Source organism: Bos taurus, chromosome 17 (genome assembly GCF_002263795.3).
Source record: "Bos taurus isolate L1 Dominette 01449 registration number 42190680 breed Hereford chromosome 17, ARS-UCD2.0, whole genome shotgun sequence".
NCBI classification, from domain to species: domain Eukaryota; kingdom Metazoa; phylum Chordata; class Mammalia; order Artiodactyla; family Bovidae; genus Bos; species Bos taurus.
The window spans coordinates 67,123,987-67,134,693 of record NC_037344.1 but is presented as its reverse complement, the minus strand read 5'-3'; the positions used below and the strand labels follow the sequence as shown (position 1 = coordinate 67,134,693).

General features: G+C 50.2%; 1 long non-coding RNA gene across 1 annotated transcript; it reads left to right on the top strand.

Annotated features, from left to right (window-relative positions):
• Positions 1-2,254: 2,254 nt before the first annotated feature.
• Positions 2,255-4,362, top strand: LOC104974692 (uncharacterized). The gene is made up of 3 exons (XR_001502249.3): positions 2,255-2,527; positions 3,915-3,997; positions 4,185-4,362. It is a non-coding gene; the product is annotated as an uncharacterized lncRNA (long non-coding RNA).
• The last annotated feature ends 6,345 nt before the right edge of the window (positions 4,363-10,707 follow it).

Sequence of the window (10,707 nt, the reverse complement as noted above, 5' to 3'; positions counted from 1 at the left end):
ACCCTTAAGTTTTCTGAAGAAGTCATTAAACTGGGAGATAGCGAAGTCTGGCCCACTGCCTGTTTTTTGTAAATAAAGTTTTATTGAAACACAGCACAACCATTTGTTTACTTATTGCCCATGGCTGCTTTTGTGCTACAAAGGTGGCAGGAAGTGAGTGGTTACAACAGAGGCTGTATGGTCCATAAAGTCAAAACTATTGGATTCTTTAGAGAAGTTCTAAAGCAGAATTTTCTAGGAATATTCTAGGCCTGTGCTATCCAATAGGGTAGCCACAAGCCACATGTGGCTTTTGAGCCATTGAAATGAGGCTCATTTGATTGATAAACTATTTTTTTTAATGTAATGCCAATTAATTTACATTGAAATCGCCACTTGTAGCTTTAGGGCTAAGCAGTAAGACACAGGGAAACTAAAGATTCCAACATCCACACATCCTTGGGGAGATGAACATTTTCAGAAGCACAAATGTATCCCCAGTGTTGGGGGTTACCAGGAGTGACCCCACCGTTTCAGGCCAGCAGCTCTGGGGTTAATGGAGAAGCAACTTGGGACTTGCGGTATTTTCCCCAAAGATGTTGTTCATATTGATAGATTTTTGGATGATGCTCTAGGATTAAAAAAAAGAGAGAGAGAAGGGGGGAGAGAGTAAGAAAAAAAAAAATCAATGCTCGGCTGATTGTACTAGGAAGGGCAGTCGATTGGTGAAAAAGCTGCAGCCGCATATTGGGAAATAGATTTTTCTGCCCTCCAGACATTAGCTTGAAATTCTTTGAAATGAGGGACCACAATCTGTGTCAGAAATGAAAGATTAAGGAGGTTAATATGCTGGGCCTCCCCTCCTCCTTTTTAATTTCCACGTCCCGGGTGCCCTTGGCCTCCTGAGGAAGACACACGGGCTCCTTACACGCTTTCCACCCTTTCTCTCATTCCTCGGGGGCTCACGGAAGGACAGACGCCCCTGTCGCCTGCTCCTGGGGCTGCGTGCAGATGGGAAGGCGAGGTTGGCTGGCCTGTGTTCCTGGGGGTGGACTCGGGGTCTCCAGATTCGATGAGCCGGGAGCCGATGGCTGGGCTCTTGTCGGGATTCTAGCTCCTCCCAGTCCTCCAGGGTCCCTGGGCTCTTGGCAGCCCTATAGCAAGCCCTGGGGAGGCCCTGTGCTGAGGACAGGCCTCCCTCCAACCCCCCAATTTTATGCTACAGATGGGCGTGCATGATATGAAATTCAAATGTGTGAAAACTGAGCAATAAACTCGTGTGTTATACAAAGGTGAAGACTTTATTCCCTGAGAGCTAAACTGAATTATTAAATCCCTGAGTGGACCATGTTTAGGCAAAGTCACTGATGGCCCCTTTTCAGGATTTTATACGTGTCCACTTAGCTTTTGCTCCTCACAGTTCAGCACATAGCCAGCCCACTTTTAATCCAGTAAGCAGCTGATGGAGGTGAGAGATTTGTCACTTTAAAAAAAAAATCTTTTTTAAAAAACATTTTTATTTTTTGGCCATGCCACACGGCATGGGAGATTCCTTGACCAGAAGTCGAACCCATGACCCTGCCTTGGAAACTCAGAGTCTTAACTATGGGACTGCCAGGTAAGTCCTGATTTGCCACTTTTGGCCTCTTCCATGGGGTTTCCTTCTGGGGTTTCCAAGAATGCCAGCTTTACAAGATTGTCCCTTCTCAGCCTTCAGACCAGCCCTTTCAGGTGCCTGCCCCCCATTCATTCTAAGACCCTTATAAAGTCAAGGGCAATGTCACAGTCAACCAATCATGCAGAAAGCTTTGCAGAGCACCAGCGAATAGAGAGAGAGAGACGTTTCAGGGAACCCAGGGCCCCAACCGGCCAAGGCAGCCACGTTGGGTGGGCAAAGAGGTACACGAGGAAGAAATTCAGCTCTTGGCGGGCACAGCCAGACACACGGGGGCCGTGCCACTTCTTCCGGTGGCCCAGGGAAAGGGCAATTCTGTCTTGGGTTATAGATCCGGGAAGCACCAAGACCAGCCTTGCTTTTCACTCTGTCCCCTGACCTGCAGCCGCTGCACCTGTCCGGGGTGACTTCTAGTTCAGCAAGTTCCTCGACTCCAGGGTGGCTGTAGCAGCCAGGGGGAGAGGAGGACCAGCCCAAGGATGCTGAAACAGGCTGTAACTGCCAGCTTCAGGCTGGTTCTGGGCAGCCACCGGGATGAAGAGTCCATGCAGGGAAACGTCCCCCCTTGAAGTGTACCCCAGGGCAGACTGAGAAATCAGAGAGACCGAGGCAGAGGACTCTTCCCCTCCACAGGCCAGGTCAAGCCCCCAGGGCTCTCGCTAGTAGCTCTGGCACCTTGTATGCAGCACCTACCGCTTGGCAGCATCTCTTGGTGTCTTTCCTGGGTGGCGTCCAGACCGGAAGCTCCGCCCAGGCAAGGCTGATGTCTGTTGTAACTCTCCACCTGGCTCTCTTGTTCATTGTCATGCAGCGACATGCAGTAGATGTCAGGGGGATGAGCAGACGCATGGAGTCACCATGAGAGTGACAAAGGTAATGCCAGCAGTCATTTATTTAACGCTTACTGTGTACCAGGCTCTCGCCAGCAATCATTTATTTAATGCTTACTGTGTACCAGGCTCTCGCCAGCAATCATTTATTTAATGCTTACTGTGTACCAGGCTCTCACCAGCAATCATTTATTTAATGCTTACTGTGTACCAGGCTCTCACCCAGACACTTCCCTGGACTGACCCCTGCAGAAAGGAATCAGCACAGGGAAGGTGCTCAAAGCGTCCTGGTGCCTTAGGGGCTAAACTTCTGTGGGGACCCTGGAGGGACCCCAGGGCTGCCTCCAAACTTCCAGGCCTGCTGGGTTCCAAGTAGAGCCCTGTGTGGGGTCATCCCCAGCAAATGGGTTCAATTTCCCCTTGCTCTGCAGGGGTGAGAGCTGCTCCTGTAAGCACCTCTTGGAGAAGCCCGGGTCTCTGGGGTTACTTTGACCTGGGGTCCAGAGGCCCCAGAAGCTCTGTCTGTCCCTGGGTCTGCCCCATTTCAGCTTGGAGCCCTGGCCTTCTGTCATTCTGGCAGTGTGGATAAAATGGGACAGACAGATTCCCTGGACATGCAGGACTTGGAATTTTATATCAGATCTTGAACTGAAAGGTACATGAAAGATCATTCACTCATTCAGCTGTTCAGTTCTCTTTCTCAGATTCTAGGTAACCGACTGCCCATCTGAAACTTGAATCCTCTTTCAAATGTCTCTGTCAAGTTGGCTTTGCTTGTCTGCCTGCAGTGACAGGGAGCTCACCCCTTAACGAGGCAGGCCTTTGCATCTCTGCACAGTTCTGATGGTTCCAAGTCTTTCCTTAGATTGCTTCCTGGGGACTTTCACTTTCATTTGGTGGCTCTGGGTGTAAGTAAGGAAGTCACTCCCTCTGTCTTATGGAAACAGGGTGGCTCCTGGGTTCCAGGTGTCAGGGACAGACAAGAGAATAAAACAGGCCCTTACTGGCAAGTAGCCCAGGATCTTTTAGAAGAAGCGAGACACACTTAGATCTCACATGGCATGTTATCATCACGCTATAAAACGAACTTGTAAATGCCAGGTTGCTTAACACACGGTTTGTTGTTGCTCAGTTGCTAAGTTGTGTATGACTCCTTGCGACCCCATGGACTGCAGCACACCAGGCTCCCTTGTCCTCCACTAATTCCTGGAGTTTGCTCAAATTCATGTCCATTGAATTGATGTTTCTGTCTCATCATCTCATCCTCTGCTGCCTGCTTCTCCTTTTGCTTTCAGTCTTTCCCATCAGAGTCTTTTCCAGTGAGTCAGCTCTTCGCACCAGGTGGCCAAAGTATTGGAGATTCAGCTTCAGCAACAGTCCTTCCAATGAATATTCAGGGTGGACTTCATTTAGGTTTTATCTCCTTGCAGTCCAAGGGACTCTCAAGAGAAGGAAGGAAGTGGAGGAACCATTCTTATTTGGGCAAACCAAGAAGGGCATCATGGAGGAAGAGGTATTTCCGTTGACTGGAGGGCAGAGAAACTCAGATGAACCCAGGTGGGGTGGGGTCTGCTCCCTGAGAGGAGGTGGTGGGCAGGCAGTTTGGTGAGCTCCAGCTCTGTATGGGGACTGTCAGGGTGATGCTTCAATACATTAACCAGTATCTCCCTTGCTCCCCACCCATCCTTCCTGTATTTCAGGCTGCCACAGGGCATTCTGTATTTTCTGCCTAAGTCGTGGATGTAACAGCGAAGAAAAATAAAAGAGTTAAGTTTGTGGCTTAAAAAATTAAAAAAAATTATTTTTTAGCCGTTCTGGGTCTCTGTTGCTGCGTGGGCTTTTCTCTAGCTGTGGAGGAGGGGCTGCTCTCCGGTTGCGATGCACAGGCTTCTCACTGTGGCGGCTTCTGTTGTCGCAGAGCACAGGCTTGGTAGTTGTGGCCTGTAGGCTTAGTCGCTCCACGGCTTGTGGGATCATACCAGATAAGGGATCGAACCTGTGTCTCTTTCATTGGCAGGCAGATTCTTAACCACTGAGACACCAAGGAAGCCCAAGTCTGTGGCTTTTTGATTTCAAACGTCTGTCTTAAGTTACTAGAACCTGGCTCTTGAGCTTCAATAGGCTAAGCCTTGAAGGACCCAGGGCACCAAATTCCCAAATGACAACATGGAAGAGTCTTCAGGCAAAAGTGGTTATTGTCGTCCCGGAAGACAGGGTAGGAACTGGGCTGGGGGCAGAGGGAAATGAGATGGTACCCCATGGAGGACAATGGGAACCTTGTCAAGTAAGCACAAGTCATGGGCCTGTAGTCAAACATGTTGTCTTTTGAGAGGATGCAAAGATTGACGAGGGTGAAAAAAGCAATGGCGGATATCTCACAAATACCTTGTTACACGAGTCTGGGAATTTGTTCCCACCTCATCATAGCCTTGTTGCTAATCAGAATTTTCTCATGTCAGTCCAGGGCATATGGAAAGATCTTTCTCTCTTCCGCTGGATTTGCTAAGCTACCCCAAGGGGAGTTGGCCTGAGAACAAAGTCAATCAAAAGGAAAGTTGACTTGAGAGACAGACAGCAACTTACACAATGTTACATGTCAATGATGTCTCAATAAAACTGGAAAATAGAGAAAAAAGAAAAGAAAGAAGAGAGAGGAAGGTTCTTGTTGGCATTGTTGAAACCCTGGGTCCAACCATACCTGAAGGTGTAGTTTCAGAAAATTTTCAGATGTGTGTGAGAAAACAAATTATTCTCATTTGCTTGTTTCTTAAGTTACGATGAGTTGAGTTTCTGTCACTTGCAACCAGGAGTCCTGGTAATACCATCTATCAGTAGGGATTTGAGTGGAGGGGGAGGGTGGCCCGGTATGGAGCCGGGCAGGACACTTTCTCATTCAAGTTTCCCCTCTGCTCTGTAAACTTGGGGAGGGCTCTTATTTTGTAATCAAGATGGCTGAAACTCAGAGAAGGCATGGCTCAAGACCAGGACTCATGGCACTGTCATGGCACAGCTGAGGTTTGAACACGCTTGGCTTTATAATTCAGATCCTCTCAATACCCAGATGTGACCCTCCTGTGGGCTGCCCCGCTGCTGATGGTGCAGAGAGAAGATGGGGAAAGGGGGTGTCTGGGGTATGCACGGAGTCTTGAAAGTGAGCCACTCTGCTGCTCGCATCTGGATGGGAGAGTGAAGCAGATGGCCCATCTGACTCCACCACATCGTGTAACTTTATGGCGTCGGCAGGTTCTCCTCCCCGCTGCGTTTATAGGGATGTCTTCAGGATTTCCTTTTTGATATATGAGAAAGGCTCATTGGCTGGGTGCTGCCTGCCCCCACCCCCAACCCCATCGGAGGGTAATCTGTGAGTAAATCACATCAAACCAGCAGCAAGTGTTTGCACGGGACCCGTGCCCTGTGCGTGCTTTGGGATAAATCTTCCGAGTAACGTGCTTACATGGATGACCCTGGGGACCAAGTAGCATGAAAAGGTCAAGTGCAAGGGGCAAAAGGGAACTTGTCCTTTGTTCCTGCTCTGAACCAGAAGACAGAGTAGGAAGAAGATGGGAGGAGGGTATGTATATTCGTTTCCCAAGGATGCTGTAGCTGAGTACCCCAAATTGGAGAATGTCAAACAACAGAAATTTATTCTCTTATAATTCTGGAGGCTAGAAGTTTGACCTCAAGGTGCCCACGGGGCTGTGCTCCCTCTGAAGGCTCTAGGGGGAGAATCCTTCCTTATTTCTTCTGGCTTCTGGTGGTTGCTGGCACCCTTCTTTCTTGGCTCATAGATCCATCACTCCAATCTCTGCTTCCTTTGTCACCAGGCATTCCCTCGGAGTGTCTCTGCCTCTGTATCCAAAAAACAACCCCCTGTCTCTTCTCAGGACACTAATCACCAAATAAGAGCCTTGTCTTAACTTGGTTACACCTGCAAAGACTCTATTTCCAAGTACAGCTGCATTCTGAGGTTCTGGGTGGACCTGAATTTTGAGGAGGGGGCACTAGTCAATCCAGTCCAGAGGGTGACAGGGCAGTTCTTGCACAAGGAAGGGGCTTGTCTGGAGGTGGGAGGGGCTTCAGAATGTGCACATGCCCCTTTAAGGGATTTCCTGAAGATAAATCTCATAGCAGCTTCTGTTCATCTGGACAAATAGTTATATAGGCTGAATGAAAGCTCTCTCCATAACCCAGCAACTTCACCCCTAGGAACATCCCTACTCGGGATGAGTCCTGCGGTCATTGGAAGACAAGCACAGAATGTTCACAATGGAATTATTTATCTCGGCTGAAAACTGAAAATGACCAAATGCCTGCTTTAGTAGACTGCAAAAACAGCTTCAGTTCTTGGCAGCCCCTTTCATTAAGAGGCAGAGTCTGTTTCTTCTCCCTCTTTGGGTCTGGTCTTCTTATATGCTGTGGCCAGTAGTGTGTGGCAGAATGTGTGTTTCTTTCAAGCCCAGATTTCCAGGGGCCTTACACATTTCTCCTTGTTCTGTGGTCACCGCGTGAAAAGTCCAGTCTAGTGGTTTGGAGGATGAGAGATGGGTGGAGCAGAGATATTCTTTCCCAGCTGACATCATCCTAGACCTGCCAGCCCCGGCTGCAGATGGCAGACACGTGAGTGAACATGTGAGCGAACCCAGCTGATATCAGCCCAGCCCAGCCCAGAAGAACAACCCAGCAGATTCCAGTCCAAATCAACCAACAGAAGCGTTTGCTAGTCAGGTGGCTGTTGTTTTAAGACACTAAGCTTTGGGATGCTTTGTTACACAGCAATAGCTAATTGATACATTGACGTGTGGTGTTGGAGAGGACTCTCCAGAGTCCCTTGGACTGCAAGGAGATCCAACCACTCCATTCTGAAGGAGATCAGCCCTGGGTGTTCTTTGGAACGACTGATGCTAAAGCTGAAACTCCAGTACTTTGGCCACCTCATGCGAAGAGCTGACTCATTGGAAAAGACCCTGACGCTGGGAGGGATTGGGGGCAGGAGGAGAAGGGGTCGACAGAGGATGAGATGGCTGGATGGCATCACCGACTCGATGGACATGGGTTTGGGTGAACTCCGGGAGTTGGTGATGGACAGGGAGGCCTGGTGTGCTGCAATTCATGGGGTCGCAAAGAGTCAGACACGACTGAGCGACTGAACTGAACGCAGGATGTAGAGAGACCTCAGATACCATGCAGAGCAAAAGCAGCTCAGCCAAGAAGAATGCATGCTATATGATTCCATCAATACATAAAGTACAGAAATAGGTAAAAGTAATCTATGATGAGATAAGTCAGGAAAGTGCTCGCCCTCGGGGGACAGTGACTAGCAGGGGGTGTGAGGGGGCCTTCTGGGGCTGGTCACCTGGGAATGCCCACCAGGGGAAACTTTGTTGAGCTGTGTGCCTGCAATGTGTGCATTGCTATGTAGGTTATACCTTGGTAGAGATGAAAAAAAAATGCCAATTCTCTTGTTTCTTTTCTCATTGCCAGTGAGCCAATGGGATTGCATCTTATGTAGAGGACAAGTATGCAAGGGGAAAATCACGCATAGTTTTGATGCCCTTGAAAGTTCCTTGGGAAATCATCATGTTGGAGCCCATTGCCATCTCTCAATAAATCCGGCACGGCTAGTTTTTCCTCCTGTGTGAAGACAGATCACACGTTTTTCTCGTTCAGACTCCACATAAAGAAGAAGTTTGTGAGGGTCACAGAGAGCTAGAGTCATTGGTGCTCACACCCAGAGGGACATGTGATACTGGAGGTGAGATCACAGCTTACGGAAGACACACCTCAAAGCCAGGGGTGCGGGGAATCCCTCATCCTATAAACCTCCCCTGCCTTGGGAGGAAGGGCGGCCACTGTGTTTCGGTATGTTGACCCTAACCAAGCTGAACTAAAATCAGTTAAATGTACGTAGGATGCAAGGCCAAGCACATGAAGGACTTAACTCTTGGTTAACCGATTCTTCATTTATACTCCCAACACCCGCTGCACCATCCAGAGCATCAGGGTTGTGTCAAAAAAATCTGAATGGTGGTCCTAATGTGATTCCAGGCAGGTCATCTTATTTTTCTGGGTTTTGGGTTGTCATCTGTAGTCATCATCTGTAACATCATCTGTAGGGTAGGGGCATGGACTTGAATAAAATGTATGCCCTTTGAGGGTCTGGGGTTCTAGGCTGCCTTTGAGAGAGAAAACCACCCATGATCCAGGTCAAAAGGGCTGCCGTAGACTTTCAGGGTGGTTCTGGGCCAGTGCTCCCTTCGCTGCCCGTCTCCCTATCTGTGCAGTGGGTGGCTGGGTCCTGTGGATTTTTGTGTGTGTGGCTGCAGTGGGTGGCTCGGTCCTGTGGGTGCTTTTTTTGTGGCAGTGGACAGGAGTGGGGGCCAGGGCTCAGAAAACGATGGCTGATGGCCAGGTCCAGGGGAGGGATTGGTTGGAATGAAGACAGTGGCCGTGCTTCTGCAAGGTGGAAGCCCAGGTGCAGGCAGCGTGCTAACGGCTTCAGGGTGGGGGTGGGAGGGGGCAGCTTCTCCAGCAGGTCGGCTTTCTCCTCGGCCCCGACATTCCTTTCTGACCCCACTGTTGTTGTTGTTCAGTCGCTCAGTCGTGTCCGACTCTTTGCCATCCCATGGACCGCAGCACGCCAGGCCTCCCTGTCCATCACCAACTCCCGGAGTTTACTCAGATTCATGTCCATTGAGTCAGTTATGCCATCCAGCCATCTCATACTCTGTTATCCCCTTCTCCTCCCACCTTCAATCTTTCCCAGCATCAGGGTCTTTTACAATGAGTCAGTTCTTTGCATCAGGTGGCCAAAGTATTGGAGTTTCAGCTTCAGCATCAGTCCTCCCAGTGAATCTTCAGGACTGATTTCCTTTAGGTTTGACTGGTTTGATCTCGTGGCTGTCCAAGGGACTCTCATAGTAGCCCAAACATGGCTGGAGATGGAGTACTGGTCCCAACTACCGCTGGTGAACTCAAGCGGGGCTCCCAAGCCTGGCTGCTCACCCCAAGTGCCTGGGAGACCCTCGAGGAGAACTGCCAAGTCCTGGGCCCCATCTCTGGCAATTCAGTTGCAAGGCTGTAGTCTGGGGACCGGGAAATGGTATTTAAGCAGTTGTGGCCTCTGGGACTGAGCAGACGTGGGAGCCCAGGTGGTGGACACGTGTCCCCGGGGGGCCTCCCCAGGGGCTCCTGCTGCTGTCACAGCTACACACGTCCTTCAGCAAACACACACGGCCCATGATTGATTCTCTGCCGTTTCCCTCACAGCCCAGCGGGTCTGACTGAATGGCTGACGTGCTGCCCAAACACCCCACTGGAACCGCTTCCCTGCCCTCTGCCCCGGAAGTCGTTTGTTTGTTTTTAGACACAGCCTTTATGTCCAGCTGAAAGGCCCCTGGGGGCCTCCCCGTAGCCGCCCATCCAAGCTGGAGGCAGGCTAAAGGTTGTCCTGGGGCTGGGGGTGCTGCCTGGGGGACTGTGACCCCCAGGCAGGGCTGCTCACACTCACACGTGGGCACTCTGGAGCCCAGGGGTCCACCCCATGCTCCTGCATCAAGGCAGCCCTGGACTTGTCCGAGTGAAGGTCCTTCCATCCACCCTCCACTGTGAACAACTCATGGGCAGCCGTCTCACCCTTTCTCCTCCCTTCCTTCCTCTAACCACCGTGTATTAAGAACCTACCACAAGCCAGGTGCTTGCAATGCCACTGTCTTTGTTCTCTATGGGCATCCTTTTGTTGTTAAAAGACCAGGCTCTGAAATTCAGCAGACTTGGGGTTGAATCCCAGTCCCACTCCTGCCCTAGCGCCTCAGCTTCCTTATCTACTAAATGGGGATGATAAAACCAGCCTCCAGAGGTGGCTGGGAGAGGTCTCAACATCCTGGATGAGAGAGAAATAGCTGGCCCTGGCCTGGCATGCAGCAGGTGCTTAGAACCTCTTCCTCTCTTCCCTGATCCATCTCCGTCTCTCCTGGTCTCTGTCACTCAGGCTTCTCCCCACCTGGACCTGTGCTGTAGAGAAGGGAGCACAGGGTCAGGAGTCTAGAACCCTGGGTCCTCATTCTCACTTTGCTGTGCCCTGCTGTGTGACCTTGGGCGAGTATCTGTCCCTCTCTAATCTGACCAGATCATCTCAAAGACCCGTTCTTGAGCTGCGGGTCCAGGTTGTGAGTTCTTGGGAAAACTGGACTCAGTTCTATCTTTCTATCTTGTCTAATATATAGA